A 17299-nucleotide genomic window follows, 5' to 3' on the forward strand; every position below is an offset into this window, starting at 1 on the left:
CTTGAGGAATAAATTGCCTAAGTTGCATTAAAAAAAACGATAAGCTAGTAATATTGCAATAGGGAATGGATGGCAAACTGATAACAGGTTCATAGTTACTAAGTATCTTCACCAAAAAGGGCTGCAGCATCCACCCCCTTTACAATACAGTACAGTATCAGCAATGCATCTACCTACTGTGGCAGTAGAATCCACAGCTTTCTGCATCACAAGCAAGTACACTACCTATTGTGCTATTAACAATGCAAGCAAACTCGGCATAAGCAGCATTAAACATTTGTTCCCCTGCAGCTCTTAGCTTCTTGTAAAATCTACTTGACACTCAGCTGTATCTCTGAACTTTGCAGCACGAGAAATCTGGAAAAAGTCAAAATTTGGGGGGGGGGGGCATAAGACCAAAAAAAACAGGGACACATTTTAAACATTGCTTGTATAATGTTGGAAAGTTGTTAGAATGAAATGCTGTGTTACCACCATACATTTCACTGCCAAGTATTGAACCCAGGACCCTGTGCAAAACAGTCACAGCAACATACCACTATGCCAAATCAACTGTTTTATGAAAGAAAGGAAGACAAACTTAAATGGCTACCATTTAGTGAATTCAGTTCTCACCATAGCTGTCAACATCTTAGCACAGAACACCTGAACAAAGCCAATAATGGGGGAATACAGCCCTCAAACATATTCAGTGAGTTCAGTTATCACCATAGCTCTCAACCTTGGCACAGAAAACCTGGACGAAGCCAATAATGGGGGAATGCAGTCCAAAAAAAGGGATACATTTCAAATATCCATCAAGGACACCAGAGCAAACCCATGGAGGACATGCAGACTCCACACAAAAGGCACCCCAACCAAGAATCAAACCATACTACCTGTAGCTGCCAAGCAACAATACTACCACTGCACCACTGCACTACTGGCTGTGTTAGAAACAAAAATACAGAAACCACAGATTTTATGAGGAACAGAACAGAACAAATATGAGGCAAAAATCTGCAATTTTTTTACAAATGGTGTTGGATAGGGAATTCAGGCTCTTGCTACTTGAGTCCAAGGTACAAGTTTCAAGCCTTATTCTCTACCCACCACCATGTAGCAACTGAGACATTACACACACACACACACACACACACACACACACACACACACACACACACACACACACACACACACACACACACACACACACACACCCTGAGCCAAACAAGTCACCAGATCCAGCCCCAAGTTGGAAAGATCTGTCCTAGTAGGAGTTTCACACACCTGGTTGACCTATCCATCTCGTGAGAGCACCAGCCTTGTTGTCCTATCCTTCATGTAAGAGCACCAGCTTCAGCCTGCCTGTGGACATTGCAGTCCAATCCCCTTCCAGTCTATGCAGTTCTAACTGCATAGACTGCTAGGAAAATTTGGACTTGTATGTTGCCTTTGTAGTCTGGACTGCTGGTGGAGACAGTTTGGATTCCGTGCGCATGCTCCTGACTGGTTCACCAGCAGTCTGAATATTGAGAAATGCCGTGAGTGCACGATGTTCTGGGACTCGTGGTTGATTTTTATTTTTTTCCATTTTTGTTATTTTTATTTTCTTTTTGTTTTAATTTCATGTTTTACAGCTGGGGGAGGGGGTTGCAGTCCAGCAGTCCAGTAGCACGAGCCACCTCTGATTAATTCTTATCTGATAAATATGTTCTCTATACTTATTTGATGCTATTAAATGTTTTGTACATTGAAGTTCTAGATAATGGAAAAAGTCCCATACATATACGTCAGCAACTTTCCTTCATACAGAAAAACATACCAATGATGTACATGTATATACAGGTATGGGATGGGGAGAAAGAAGAGCAAGAATTAGCCTGCTGCTGGTTATTGATCCTGTTGTTCTCAAAACCCTTTATTGTCTGTGTTATTTCCTTTGTTTTACTTTATGTAGAGTTACATGTAACTGTCCCTAGTGCTCTCTCTCTCTCTCTATATATATATATATATATATATATATACTGTATATAATTCTACTCTGCTTCCTACTCAAGTGTTATAGCAGCATTAGCACCTACATTTAGCAAAGCCATGTACCTTAACTATGTAGAGCCTAGCTCTGCAAACATGCAATGCCCTCTGCTTGGGTATAGTACAGTGGTCCTGCAGCACAAGACATCAGCAATTTATCTGATGCTTAATCCTAGTCATTTGATAGTGGCACCATATTTTACATTGTATTTTTAAAATCCAGGCTTCATTTATTTTTATGTACAATGACATATTCCAGTGGTGGGTGCTGAATTCTCTTAAAGGTCTTGTTTAACTGTTTTTCAGTGCTGTTGTATGCAGACTTAAAAAATATATATTTATAAAATAAATAAATAAATAAAAATTAAACTAAAATGAAATAAAAGAATAGTGGCTACATTTTACACACTATGAGTCAGCCTGCAATATGTCTTTCAGTGATAAGCCCCCTACATGAAAGAGATGATCTTCTAACATAACTGATAAGTTAAAAGAACATAAAGAGGTCAGGTGAAATTCTAAAGTGCCCATCTAGGTGTAATTCTTGTTTTCCATGCTCTTGTGTAAAACATTTTGAATGGGCTACTGCTTACTGTCCCTTTTAGTTTTATATCCAGTGAGTTCCATATCTAACTACTCTACAGTGGAACCAGTATGATAACCTGTTATGCACTGTGGTGTTTGTATTCTTGGTTAACATGTTTTTGAGATTTGTTCTTGTTGGATCATTTTCAGTCCTAATAGGGAACAGGTCTGATGCCTGCATAACACTGGGCAGGCTTAGCATTGAGAGTGTATTCTACTCCATAATGATCAGCTGGATATAAGATTGCACTGTAAAATCCCTGTTTTTACTTCATGGGTATGTAGAGCTTTTTACAAATGATGATTCAAATCAGCAGTCAGACAAGTAGCAAAATGATTAATCTAAGAGAAATGCTGTTCCACCAGTTTCTCCACCATTTCATTGCATCCACATAATAAGTTACTTTAGGTGTGGAGCTTTCAGGCCTTTTGTGATCACTTTACTAGGTTGTAACAAAACACTCTGATAAGTTGACAGATGTCACACCTGAGGCCATGGAGCAGACAGCAGGAACCAATTAAGGTTTACTTGCAGTATGTATAGGCCTGCAGGACATACCTTTAGAAAGGACTTTCTTCCCACTGTGAAGTTTTCTAGAAAATACATTTTGACCAAACCTGCAAAGCAATAACTGTGGCAAACAGAACATTTTCCCTTTCTTCTCTTTGGCTATTGGTTGAAAGGAACAATCGCAGTGTTTTTGTAAGGCACTAACAGATACTCTCCAAATGTTCTTGTACTAGTGCATATACAGCCTAAGGTCACAGATTAAAGCATGCACTTCTGTAACTAGTAATATTCTGTTGCTGCTGTACTAAGCGACACATTTTACTATTTTGTATTCAAATAAATTTACAACATATTTTACTTGCTATTATGCATCTGCCTGCATAAGTGGCAGGTTTCTGTGTCCCAAGCCACATGTGGTCATTCACAGATGAGATTAGGAGAAAGAAATAAAACATAACTTCAATAATTTTTCCTCTGTAGGGATGATTAAGTATCTGATGGAAGGTATAAATGGGATGCAGTCTCATGTTATAGGTCTCCCAACTTGGTCAATGTATACAGAGATAGGATAACTCTGCTGGTAATAGTAATTCTTCTAATGTTGAATGGAGCTTTTGTTCTTCTATCTCAAATGAGATTGATAATGTTATTGAATATAGTTTGTTGTATAATTATATACATGGTTTAACAGATTCAACAAGGATGGGTAAGACCCTGGATGTAATTTGGGTCAATAGTATGGACCATGCCATTAGTTGTAGTACTGGTGCAAAATTAGGCTCTTTGGAACATTGCTATGTATCATGTAAGTTTAAGGTGCCCACTGTGAGGAGATGTTATCATGAGCTACTTTACATAAATATTACAGTTCTGATTTTGTGGCTGTCAGGAAATTATGGTGTGAAATTATCAGATTGCAATGAATGTCCTGGTTATTGATGATAAAGGGGATTTTTTACAGTTTTATAAATGCATTGATAAATATGTTCCAATGGATTAGTTAAATCTAGTAAAATATTTCCATCTTGGTAGACAACTAGGTTGAGTAGTGTGAAATCTTAAAAGAAAAAAAATGTGGTTAAAGTATAAAAAATCACAAATGTTGAAAACAAACTTTATAAAATAGGAAATGGATCTTTTAAGACAAAAATTATGGGGTCTATATCATGCAACCAAAACATCATATAATCAAGTGGCATAACATCGACACATTACGTGAAGTGTATGCATACCAAAACACCTAAATGACAAAATTCATCTCATCGCCTTATCATGGTGGGCCAACATGAATGGAATTACATTTTGTAATCATTTGCGATGATTAGGAAATATAATTCCGTTCATGTTGGCCAACCATAGTAAGTCGATGTAATGAAGTTTGTCGTTTAGGTGTTTTGGCTTTCAGACACTTCGCATAATATGAGTCGATGTAATGGAACTTGAGTATTTGCCATTTTGGTTGCGTGATATAGACCCAGATTATGAAGGCTAAATGTTCTTTTGAACAGCAACTTGCTATTAAATCAAGTGCTAACACTAAATCTCTGTTTAAACATTTGAGAACTTATGTGAAGGGTGAGGCATTGAATATCAGCATTCATTTTCAAAATGTGATAATAAATAAGCCTATAATGTTATTTAATATCATTGTGGATAACTTGTTTATAATACCACCATTGCTAATAAGGTGTTAGCAGTGAAAATAAATGGTATGGAGTAGTGTACAACAATTTCTATGCATAGTTTCTAGGGTGGTTAGGTTAGCCAAATTAATCAGTCTTCTGACATATGGCCAGATAATTTAAACAGATAAGTTAAAAAACATTATTGAGTCATTGTTTTCATGTTTAACCAACATGTTTCAGAAATCATTAGACTATGGTTTGGTGTCCAGCGAATGGGAAAAAAAACTGTTGTGGTCACATTTCCCAGGGGTCAGTTTTGCTCTACTGCAGATGATTATAGACCTATTAGTTTAGCAAGTATACTGGGGAAAAATATTTTGAAAGTTTAATCAGTTATGTATTTGCATCAGAGAAATCCCTAGGTATGGCTGTTTACTAACATATATTTTTGTTAAAGCATTCTAGTTTGACAAACATGATTACTTTCTATCACAATATAATATCTGCTTGGATTTGGGTCTTTCTGCTGATGTGATACATTTGGATTTTGCTAAGGTCTTTGATACCATTTTACATAATGAGATTATTGGGGCCTTAAGTGAGCTGAATGTTAATTCCTATATTGAGAAACTGGTTAGTGGTTTTAGTTGCAGGATAAAAGCTACTGTGTCAGATTACAGAATACATTTTCATTTATTAAAACAATATGGTTGCAAGTCCCCAGGGAACAGTGTTAGGTTCAGTGTTGTTTGGATTATTTGTCTCAAGAATGTCTGTGTTAGGAATCTCATGATTAAGGAAATTTTCTGACAACACAAATATTGGGGTATTACTATTAATATTTCTCACCATAATATCATTCAAAAACTCCTTGATTTATTAATGGAATGGTTTGGAAGCTGTGGCATGTTGTTTAACACAAATAAATCAAAAACAATAAAACACCCACTCTTTAATACAAAGGAGATATAAAACAAATCTGGACCACTAGGACACACTAAAATTATAATATTTTAATGCAAACACCAAATCAAACTAAGAGCTTTTGTCCCAAAAAATTATAAGGGACTTTGTCAGAGTTGAAAAACACTGCCAGCAGCTCAACTCCTTATAGATGCATACAAGTCAATTAGGTAATTATCTCTTTATGCTACATTTGACCCTTTAAAGTCACAGACACAACCAAAGTAATACAATGTCAATATAGCAAACCAAAACAACATTCAAACTCTAAAATATATGTGTAAAAAAAAAAAAAAAAATATATATATATATATATATATATATATATATACATACACAGAGAGAGAGAGAGAGTGATAAAAGACAAATTCATTGGTAACAACATTATAAAGAATAACATTTCTATAAAATATTAGCCCTATGTTTCAATGAACCAGTAACAGTAATAAAATTTATGCCAGGTTTTACATGGGCATTCAACTTCAACTTCCAAATCAATTCTTTTAATTCCAGTAGGGTTTCAGTGTCACCCCCCCCCCTTATTGATTTACCTCATCAATTATCCATTGAAAGAGAGAAATTCCTTGGTAATAAACAAACACAACCCAAATACATCCGAAGTACTCAACCATTCATAAAAATAGAAGGAGTAAGAGGTGTAAAAAATGGAGCTTAAACTCGTAGTGTTTTAGTTCTTCATTTTAATCTCAAACATTAAACCCTTTCATCTCTCTTGATACTGGGGCTTCATCAGAACTAAAACAACCAACACAACCTAGTATTTCACATGACTGCACATAAATCACATAAGTTATACAATAAATACATACTCTTCATAAAATATTAAGTACAATTAGTACCACATCCAACCATAAACATTTTTAAAATAATATCATTATAAAACTTTACAGCTTTGCAGTTCTCAATTTAAGTGCACTACTTGGTGATGGCATATCATTAAAAACTGGGGGGGGGGGGGGTGCTGGCATCCAACCTTAACTGTAACAGCAGTTCACAGTATTCCAGCATATTTTCCACACACCTACCCTAGAATCAGGTACCACTTATTCTAAGATGAAAAATAAAGCCTTTTACTATTTATAGAATTTAACTTGTGCTTATATAAAGCATTGTTATCATGATTGTTTTTCAGGTTATAGTACTGTTTATAAATGTGTTTTTTAAAGCTCATTCTGTTTTGCCAATATAGAATGAGTGACAAAAATCACAAAAGGCAATGTAAACCACTTCAACTGAGTTTCAGTCACATGTTCTGTATAATTTGAATTCTTACGGAATAGTTTTCAATTTTAAAACTCACTCTTGAAAAAATGTATTTACACTGCTGGCATAATCCAGATTTAATCCTAGCTTTGTTATGTTTAATAAAGTCTGTAAGATCACAATAAGTATTTTCCCTCTCCTTTAAGTTCAGATGTCTGTTATAAACGAATTCAGGACCCTCACCTAATGCTTTCATTGTGTAATAATCATTTTCTATGAGTCTTCAGCTGCTGTTAACAATTTGTTTAATAACATTTGAGCCATTACCATACTTTATAATCATGAGCTGTTTATAATTAGTCAAATTTTTAAGCTCCTTAAGAAGCTATCCTTTCATTTTATTCAAACCTCATTCTTAATCTCATTTAGCATTTCAAGTGGATAGCCTTTACTAACCAACTTTTCCATTAATTTATTAATTTCAAACAAAAATTGGTCATTATCATAGACAATTCTAGAAATTCTAACCATCTGTCCTTTAACACTGCTCTTTTTTGGAGGTAAGGATGGTTACTGGTAAAATGTCGAAAATTATTGGATAAGGTTGGTTTCTTATACAGTTTAGAATTAAAATTGCATAAATTAGCATATTTAGGTAAAGAACATCTAAATAGTTAACTGACTCATGGGAGTAAGCAAAAATCATTTTAAGAATTCTGTAGTCAAGTTTAAATAAGCTACAAAAGTAATACACTGTGGTAAATTATCTTTCCATAATAAAAATATATAATCTAAAAAAGACAAAAAGGTTACCACATGTTGCATATTCCCTGAGTTAAAAACATGATGTTGTTCTCAATACCAAAGCACTAAATTGGTGTATAAGGGGGGCACATGCAGCTTCTATTGCCACACCTGGTATATGCTTATAATATCCACCATTGAAATAGAGAAAGTTGTTTCATAGAACCATTTCCATAAATGCAACTAGTATAATGACCTGTCTATTATGCAGGGTGTCTCATTTCATACATGTTTCTCTAAACCATTTAATACCTATATGGTGGAGTGGATCTACCTCATAACACCGACAAACGAAAACACAGACAACGAGATCACCGACACCACAACACTGACAGTTGAAAAACACGAAAGTTCACATGCCCGACAAACCACAATCCTGACAGTCAACAAAATAAAACAAATCCGTTTCCGAAAAACACACACACAACACAAGCACACCAAAAACCTTACAAACCTACACTAAACCTTACATACACAACTATCTATGCACTAACCTTAACCCAAACCCTAACCCTAAGGTTCGTCACTATCACACACTTACCTTACCCGCACCCTAACCCTAAAGTCTGTCACTATCGCACACTTACCTTACCCGCACCCTAACTCTAAAGTCTGTCACTATCGCACACTTACCTAACCCGCACCCTAACCCTAAAGTCCATCACTATCGCATACTTACACAGTCGCACTCATTTCACATGTTGGTGTTTTCAGCGTCAGGATTCCGAACTGTTGATTATTTCCGTTGTCAGACTTCTGGTGTCGGTCTTCTTGTTGTCGGCATTTTCAGCTTTCATTGTTCTCAGCTAGATCTGGTGGAGTATACATAAGACTAATCTATTCCATCAACGGTAACTAGTAACCATTCATTATTATAACATTTCTGCTTAATATGTCCAAAAAATGAATCCTTTAGGATATATGGGTATTTTGTGAGAAAATGTTTCAAGGTTTCATCAGTTTACAAGGCTAAAAAAATTTTGTTTTTTTTTATTCTGGCTGCAAACACAATGACGCACATAGGGGTATCTTGCATATTTTTATGAAATTTGGGTATACCAAATATTGCAGGTACCACTGGGTGTTCTACCATTAAAAACATATATAAATTATAATCAATATCACCTTGATCTAATAGGTCTTTAAGACATAAATTCAATTTATAATAAAAATTATTGATCTCATTCTTGGAAACTGATATATTGGGACTCGTTGTTTAGTAGATTGTACATCTTGGTCAGGTATTCAATGGTGTCCAACAAAACTACTCCACCCCTTTGTCAGGTTTCATAATTCTGTGGTCATGCTTTTTTGTTAAATCATTCATTAAAAAAATCTTCTTTAGTTAAATGAATTGCTATTGGACCTTGTGGCTGTTTAACCAACTTCCTGATATCCTTTTCACATAATTACTCAAATAAAAACAACATAGGATGTAGTGTCAGATTATAAATACTTGCTCTGACAAATTTGTTACATTGGGTGGGTACATTAGAATGCTCATGAAATAAAACCTTCAAATTCAGTTTTCTCACATACAACTTTAAATCAACTAACACATTAGCTATATCTATTTTAAATTTAGGGATAAACGTGAATCCTTTACTTTCTTTTGGCTTTTCCTTGTTAATGGTCGCCACAGTGGATCACCAGTCTGCTATTATTGGTAGTGGATTTTTACGGTGTTGATTGTCAGCCTCGTACCCAACCTTCAAAGAAGGCACACACACATATGCGCGCACGGGCGCACATGCGCACACACACACACACACACACACACACACACACACACACACACACACACACACACACACACTCACACACCTACCTCCATGTCTTTAAAGTTCACCTGACTGCAGGGAAGACATGCAGACTCTGCACAAAAGATGCTCCAGTCAGGAATTGAACCAGAGAACCTCTTGCTGTGAGGTGACAATGCTAACTGCTGCACCACACAGAAGCCGACATGAATCCCTTACTGAACAACTTAAAATAGTCCTTGTTTATTGACTGTTAACTATAATTGAAAACCTTAAAGCCTTGGTATTCATATTCAATAGGATAGGTTTCAGTTTCAGAAGGGCACGAGACACCTTTCGAAGCATGGCTTAAGGCATTGAGAGGACCTTCGTCACCAACTCCTTTTAACAACTATATTTCTTCCAATGGTATTGACTGGTAGAATTCACATTGTTGTACCCAGAATTCTTCCTGTGTCCCATATGCAAGTTCTTCTTCCTCTATGCTACTCTCTCTGATCATTGAAGAGGAGGGAAATGCACAGGGTCAAAAAGTCACTATTATCACCAGATTTATAAGGATTCTCATCAACTGATGGCACATGAAAATCATTATTAGTGGCATAATTAACTTCTCTCTTCATATCTCTATTACCCTCAGATAAGTGACACAAACTTTTAGCTTTTGGTATTGGGTGAGCTTTACCCTCAGAATACTCAAGCTCATCCCTATTAGGCTTATTGCATTTCTTATTTTAGCCTTTTCTAACACAACATCAGTGTTCTTAAAAACATTTCAATACTCAGGAAACTTCAATTCATAGAATAAAATCTTTTTTAACAGATGTGTCCAATGAATAATTTAACCATCTCTTTCTCATTAAATCTAATTACAATTCTCATTATTTTAGACCCACACTCATAAAATATGACAATAAGTTTGTTTAATAAAGAAGCATCAGTTATAAAGAAAATACATTTGTTAAATGTGGGGCAGTTAGTAGAGTGCCTACTCAGGGCATTAGTAGTTCTCTTCTTTTTAATATCATAAACATGTTCTTTTATCTTGTCTTTCAACCTTCTATTGGTCTTCCCTACATAAAAGGTTGGTCAGGAGGTACAAGTGGATAAGTAAACTACTCTTGTTATCCCACAATTGCATATTCCAAGACACGTTATGGATTTACTGCAATGAATGACTCTAACATACTGACCATCATTCACAAATTCACAAAACCTACATGCCCCACATTTACTCATCATTCTATTTCTCCTCATAGATAATTCAGTTTTACCAAACACTATGGTGGGGTCTTGTCCTATTCTTTCCTTTAAGTCTTTCAAGACTGGATCCCAGGTGGTCTTAGCTACCTTACTATATTTATAGGTATCAATATCAAATAGCAAAACTAAAGCCAAGTTTTTATCCCTTGAAGATTTGCACAATACTTTCTTATTGCTCATTTCTTGGGCTCATAACAGGGGTTCAAATCTACGTCCTCTACCTTCAATAACTTCATCTTTAACCTCATGCAAAATGTGTTGTGGATACTCTCTTTCTTTAAACATCTCCAACAAATATTTAACTGTGCAATAAAACATCTGTCCTCACTAATAAGCCTGGAGGCTTGCACCAATTTTTCTTTAACAATGACTCGTTTCTGATATGTTGGATGACAAATTTCATAATGCAGGTATACATTAGAAAAGGTATCCTTTCTAAATAATTTAGATGTAAATCGTGCATTCACAAAATCCTTCCCCTAATGTTATATCCAAATAATTAATATCACCAGGGGAGGAATCAAAGGCAAAACTTAGTAAATCAGTGGTGTTTTCCCAAGTAATTAATAAAGGTACTCAGCTGTCCAACATTACCTCACCTTAAGATCAAAATGTCATCCAAAAACCTAAAATAAACATACACATTAACAAAATATTCAGATGGAAAAACATACTTGCCTTCCAAGGCTGGAAGGATTACATTAGCATATGGGGGCACATGCAGCCTGCTGTCTGTTAATAATACTTCCTCTCAAAAAAGACAAAATTGTTGTTTAATACCAGATCTAGAAAACACTTTATGACACTGGTCTCTTGGCTGGAAAATTCACCATCATTAACCATCATGTGGAAAAATTCCTCCAACCCAACCTGATGTGGTTGGACTGAAAAAAATTGATAACATCCACTGTGACAAACAATATGTCAGGCATAAATTCAATATATCTAAGAATCTCCAGCAAATTCCAATAAATCACATAAAATATAAGTTTTGTAAGATAAATGTTTAACACACATGTCAATATAAATGGTTATAACCTCCATCTTGCACAACTTGGCTGCAACAATCTGTCCTTTTATGAATCTTGGTGGTGCCAAAATAGCAAGGATTACAGGGCTTTTGACAGTCACAGAATGAAAACACCTCATGGTCAGTACAACCCTGCAACAGCATATCATACAGCATATCATACAAGCAATAGTCAATTTTCCTATGTGATGTTAATCCATTTTTGGACACCCTAGAATATGTGGCTTCATCTGAAAGTAACTCCATCATCTTTACCGACTAAGCCAAAAAATCCATAATAACCACCCCCCCTCCTTTATTTGGCTTCATAATGTCTACATTTTTATTCTGGACCAGATTATCCAGGGCCAGCCACTCTTCCCTGGTTAAATTGTCTCACTATATGTCTCTTAAGATATTTCTCTAAATTGCTGTTCATAGAATTTCTCAAATCCCACTACCATCAGGTGCTGGGGGGATGAAAGTATGTTTCCTTCTAACAGCCAGATCCCTTGACTCTTTATTTGGTGCCACAAAGAACAACTTTAAATATAAACTCCTGGTGAATAACTTTAATTGACCCAACGTCAAAGCCACATTTAGTCTAACATTGGGCACAAAAGTAAAACCTTTCATTAACAAAGACCGTAGCCCTTCATCCAAATTCAAGGAGCTTAAATTGACCAATTTAATATTACCTGAAGTAACATGATCCTGGCTTTGAACTTCCATGTGAATTATCCCCTCCTGCTTTTGCCTCTCTTCTGTCCCTGACTATTGGTAGAATAACCATTCTAATCATTGCCCCTCTGGTTTGGGGCATGGACTGGTTGGTATTCTTTTGGATCTTCTCAGTGGGGGTTCCTCTAAAAAAAAACTTCATCTCAAAGTGGATCATCAGTACAGGTGTCCTTATCATGCACTGTATTATCTTATTCAACACCTGGAACCTCATCTCTGTACTGTCAAAGGCAATAGATAAACCTTTTTACAGTCATATTCTTTAAAGTCTCTGACAACTTTTCTTTTCTTATGATCTTTCTTTTGGGTTACGTTTTGGTCAGGTTTATCAAATAACCCAGAATAGTCTTGTTTATAATTCTGAAAAAGGAGATACTGATGAATATGACGATCAGGGATTTTAATGTCCTTATCCAACTTAGCTACTTTCCTTTCATTTCCTTAATCATTAATTTTACCAATTCACACTCAGAATGGTCAAACAGTTCCAGCATCTCTGAGTGGAACAAGGAGTATGGCTCTGCTCCATGGGTCGATATTAGAGGAGCGAAGTGACTTAAGAGCAAATGCTCTTACGTCAACACTTAAAACCCGAAGTCTGAAAAGAGCGCTGTTCCGAAAAAAAATTATAAAGACAAAATAAAGTAGGAGGGCTTCGCCCCCACACCCCCCCCCTACTTAAGTATATCAACTTCAAGATCGCCCCACAGTGGAGAAAACAGCAAAGTCCCAAGAACGGCCCAGCAATTTTTTTCCCTGGGAAAAAAAAATCGCTGTTTCATAACTTCGCTCTTTTCAGACTTCAGGCTTATGTGTCGACGAAAGAGCATTTGCTCTTAAGTCGCTTCACTCTTCTAATATAGACCCCTGCTCCATTAGGGTACTTCCAAAACCTGAATCCTTTTAGTACCCATTTGATCCGAACACATCCCACCAAGTAACAGTTATGTAACTGCAAAAAACAGTGCTGGGTTAACCTTTGCTCAAATTCCTGAAGTTGTGCACATAAGAAACCTCTCACTGAAGTTGAGGTCTCATTAATCCCAAAACTAAAATCCGTTGCTCACATCCATCTTACTAAATCAAAATTGCTGTTGGAATAATCAGCCTCAACATGCGGCTGCAATGTATAATTAAGCACTCCGTTCGTGTTGTGGGTATTATCTAAAGCTGTTGGATGCCATGCTTCCATTCGACCAGGAATACAGTTAAGAGTTAACACTTGGCCCATTTCATGATTCATTAGCATGAATTTTGTCAACCTTAGTAACAAAATGGCAAGCTCACCAGGCAGCATGTTCACTGGAACATTAAAACTTCCTCTATTCAGAAAGGACATCCTAGTAAACCGGGATGCAAAACCAGTAACCAAAAGCCATAAAATGTACACTCTGTACTGCAAAAGAGATATAAAACAAATCTGGACCACCGGGATGATCTAAAATTATATTTTAATGCAAAATCCAAACCAAATTGAGTGCTTATGTTCCATAAAATTCATAAGCAACTTCATCAGCATTTAAAAACATTGCCAGCAACTGAACTCCTTATATATGCAATTAGGTAATTATCTCATTACATAACATTTGACCATTTAAAGTCACAGACACAGAAATTCAATATCAATACAGCAAACCAAAACAACATTCAACCTCTAAAATAATTTTGTGTAACTCAAATTCCAGTCCTCACCTATAAGTAATATGCCCTTCTGAAAAATGATTATTTCTCCCAGAAATTTCCATTATAGCAGTTTTTGGTGGATTATAAATACTTGCCAGTGTAATCCTCCTCCCTTGCCAGTAGCCACTTAATATTTCATACCTACCATTATTATCTTTTTTGTTCTTCTCCTCTTGCAATTAATATAAGTACTCCTCTTTTCCATTGTCCCAGGTATTCCACTGAATAACAGTCCTGAAAAATTTTCTTTATCAAATTCACATGTTCCGTTCTTTCCAAATGTGTCAGCTGTAGCATAGCTATTTGCTCTCCACATTTTTTAATATAGTTCACTATTCTTTCTTTTTGTATATATCTGTGAGACCATTAACATTTAAAGATAATATCAAAAGGCTCATTAGTTTAATAAGTTATTAATACTACTTTTTATTTGTAACAGTTTTTCTGTTAAGTATCCAGTTCCAGCTTTTGTGTTACACATACACAGTAATTTTTGGCAATTTGATCTTTTATACAGTTGTTTCTTGTCATATCTGTTTGAGCCTGTGTCACCTCTTACAGACTTTTTGTTTCATCGAATGCCCTCAAAAAAAAAACTCAAAAAAACAAATACACCCCAGAGCACCCCAAAAACTATTAACAATATAACACACAAAACAATGTACATCTTTAAATATTGATGTTTTTTTACCTTCCTAAATTAACAATTGTCCCAAACTGACAGCCACACTCAAAGACTTGTGTTAACCTAAAAGGAAGGTTATCCATACTGAGATGCATGATACAGCCTGTGCTTCTAAGTACCTTTAAGATTTTGTCTTTATTGTTCTCCCAGAATGAGAAAAAAACTTGAATGCTTTCAGACAACATTATCTCCTAGTCATTGAAAAAAGTCATTAAGAGATAGAAGTATTCTGTTTGTATTGCTCTTTATCAGCTTGTCTCAATGGAGACATGAAAACCAGATACAGAGTTGTTTCTACAAGTATTTATTTACTCATTTACCTATTTGCTAGAAATCAGCTTTATTATATTCAATGTTCTTTTTTATTTATTTCTCTTAAAACATGTTTCTAGATAAAGCCAAGAGCCTTAATCCAGCTATCCTCCTATGCAAGAATGAGAAAAAGCACATCATTTTTCTTGTATCATACTCTTTTGAGCAGACTGTTCTTCTTGTTTTACATTGCAGTGCCTACATTTCTTAAAAGTGAACAAGGAGAAAGAGAAAAGAAGAAACAAAAACAGGGGCACCTGTTTACTTCAGTATCCCATTACACTTGAGAAAAACTGAGAAAAATTTACTTTATGCCATGCAAATATCATGCATTAAACAAATATTACCATTTAAGAACAAAAGTTTGTTTTACTTATGGTTAACTCTTTATTTCCTCTTCCCCTCTACTAAATGTTCCTCCAAACATTATTGACACGAAGTAGGGCATATGCTTTAGAGTCCCCTACAAGTTTAACAAAGTCAAAAAAGCCCAATATTTCCAGGTTTTCTTGTTCGGTCATGTTTCACAAATATAATTAATGCTTTATAATCCCATATTTATTTGTCAATTTTTGAGTTGCTGGGTTTGTTCCTGTTTATCTCCATCTCCCAAATGCAGTCTCTGCTTCCTTTTCAATGTACTCTCAGTTCTTCTAGTCAACTCCTCAAACATTTTCTGTTGAAACACTGGAAAACATTTCACTGGCACAGTCTCTTTGTAGTCTTTATTACCAGAAGAACAAGAAGTAAAATTTCCTTTGTTTCACAGCTCACTTTTTGTTGGACAAACTTTTATAATTCTTCCTTAGCATTTTCTGTATCAAAAATGATTTTGTCCTTCCAGGAAATAATATTCTGAAGATAGTTGGATACAGGAGTTTGAATCTCATGTCTGCTTCTTGACATTCCTTGATTAGTGGAATAAATTTACTCGTCTTCTGCCTGGTGTATAAAGAGCAATCATTTTCCACAAACACTCTACTGTCTCCCACTTTTAGTACTTTGTTCTCCTTCCACAGTTTTGTCAGAACCAACTCTTTTAGCAGGTAGGATTGCATCTTTACTATTATGGTCTAGGTTGCTTTCTCATGACCAGGTTTGGAGCCTACAACTAATGTGTCCTTTCAGTTAACAACTTCTGCTGTGGAATACCAGTCCAGTGGCTTATTTGTGCTTTCATAAAATTAATATAGTTTGTTCCTTCCAGCTTCTCTGTTACAGGAGAAAATCTGAGGTTTTCCCTGTGTGCTCTGTCCTCTAATTCTATTATATTTTGAAACATCTCTTCTTGAGCAGTCTCATATTCAGTCAGCCTTTTCTTTATTTTGACCTCCAAGTCTATGGTAGTTAATACCAACTTCTTCTGTCCAGGAGGGACACGGACACCACCCTAGGAGTGAATTGCCATCACCCATCCATTGAGCTAGATTGCATTTGAAAAGGGTCAGGGAAGGGCTCTGTTTCACATGAATTAGAAGCTTGTTCCACAGAACTGGAAGTCTCTGGGAGAGGTATCTGTATCTCCAGCATGACCTGTAAGTGTCAGAGGCTAGGTTAAGATCCCTGGAGTGAGTGATCCTCATGCAGTTTGATTTACGAATGTGTAGCATTTCCATCAGGGCCAGGTCACAGACTGCCATGTAAGCGAATCACAGGTCACTCCGAAGAAACCCGTAGGAGACAGAATACAGTGACAGGGCTTTCAGTCTTTCTGTGTAAGACTTATTTTGTTCACCCTGTAATTTCTTGGTGAGAAATCCCTGTGGTTTCTCTAGCTGTTGCAGGTGTCTGGTGAGGTACATGCAAAAGGGAACATTGTACTAAATTATTGGTCTGATGAGGGCCAAGAATAATAGAATTATAACATCCTTAGATCTAGATGCCATGTCTTTCCTTATAAGTTGTACAATATAGAAGGATTTCCTTACTACTGTGGATATGTAATGGTCAAAGTTCAGATTGCTATCAACCTGAGTACACAGATCACGTATCACTGAGTCTACTCTTGGAGGGGTGCTGTCTATAATGTAATTAGCAGGAATGTCAGCTTTTCCCAAGGGAATAATAATGCATTTTTTGTATTTAGCTTTAATCCGTGGCTTTGGCAGCAATTATTTG

This window comes from Protopterus annectens, chromosome 4.part1 (assembly GCF_019279795.1).
Source record: "Protopterus annectens isolate FY-2018-M chromosome 4.part1, PAN1.0, whole genome shotgun sequence".
Classification (NCBI taxonomy): domain Eukaryota; kingdom Metazoa; phylum Chordata; order Ceratodontiformes; family Protopteridae; genus Protopterus; species Protopterus annectens.